Below are 1,249 nucleotides of genomic sequence, written 5' to 3' on the forward strand. Positions count from 1 at the left end.
AGATTTAATTTAAAACATACTGAAGTTAAAAATTTAAAGTAGTGTTAAGTGAACTTTAAAAAATTCTATTTTGAGCATATATATTAAAATATATTTTAAATATATTAAACATACTTTAAAATATATTTAAAATATATTTGAGCAAGTGTATATTTGCACTTGGGCAAATATATATTTTGTTCACTTAAAGTATACTTTAATTTAATATATTAAAAGTGTATTTTGGTACAATTATGTTTTAGTGTGTTTTAAGTTCTAATTTTGAAATTACTTTTAGTATACTTCAGATATATTTACAGGTAGTATACTTCATACTTAGTTTGCTTAAAGTGTACTTTCACAAATGTAAATATATTTGAAATATACTAAAGTATACTTTTTTTCACCTCAGCAGAGCTGCAGCTGATTGTCACCTTGCTACTCAGCACATAATGCAGAGGAACCCCAACCAAACACTGAGTACATAGGCTGATAAACACATGGAGACACATGTCTGAATTAAATATCCTTCTATTGAATCTATTTAATAATACACTTCTATTTGAATTTAAATAATGAACTAAATTAAGTTTCTTATTGTAATCTGTTGTACATTCGCATAACTCAGCTTCTTGTTCCGAAGTTCAAATTCTGGCTGGATCTTGATGGAGACCCTGGACGCAGTTGGACAGCAGGTATTTGGCGCCATCTGGTGGCCAACTTTGAGGTTTCTCCACACTATGATCTCAGCTTTGAGTCCTCACACAGATATAAAACCCTGTAGATTCAGAGTCTGTCGTGTCTTTTTGGATCATCCTGGACTCCTGACCTCAGGAGCTAGAAAACAAATCTCAACCTGAAGCAACAAAAACTCTGATTACTCATTTTGTTCTCATCTGAGAACCACGACTGATTCTGGTATTTGGAAATGTTTCAAAATTACCTTTAAAGAATAATTTTAATTACTGACACATGATAATAAAATGTAATAAATCACTAAATTACAGACGTGTCATTATATATTCAAACAGTGAATTAATGTGCAAAAACAAACACAGAACTACAATCTGAGTCACAAAACAACTTTATTGACACAGTTTGACCCATAATCTGACATTTGTCCAATGAAATAATGACTTATTGATAGTTTACATCAGCTCATCTTTACATGGATTTGAACAACAATATATGGTCTGACAAATCAATCAATCAATCAATCAATCAATCAATCAATCAATCAATCAATCAATCAATCAATCAATCAATCAAT

This window comes from Poecilia formosa, unplaced genomic scaffold (assembly GCF_000485575.1).
Source record: "Poecilia formosa unplaced genomic scaffold, Poecilia_formosa-5.1.2 Scaffold537, whole genome shotgun sequence".
Lineage (NCBI taxonomy): Eukaryota > Metazoa > Chordata > Actinopteri > Cyprinodontiformes > Poeciliidae > Poecilia > Poecilia formosa.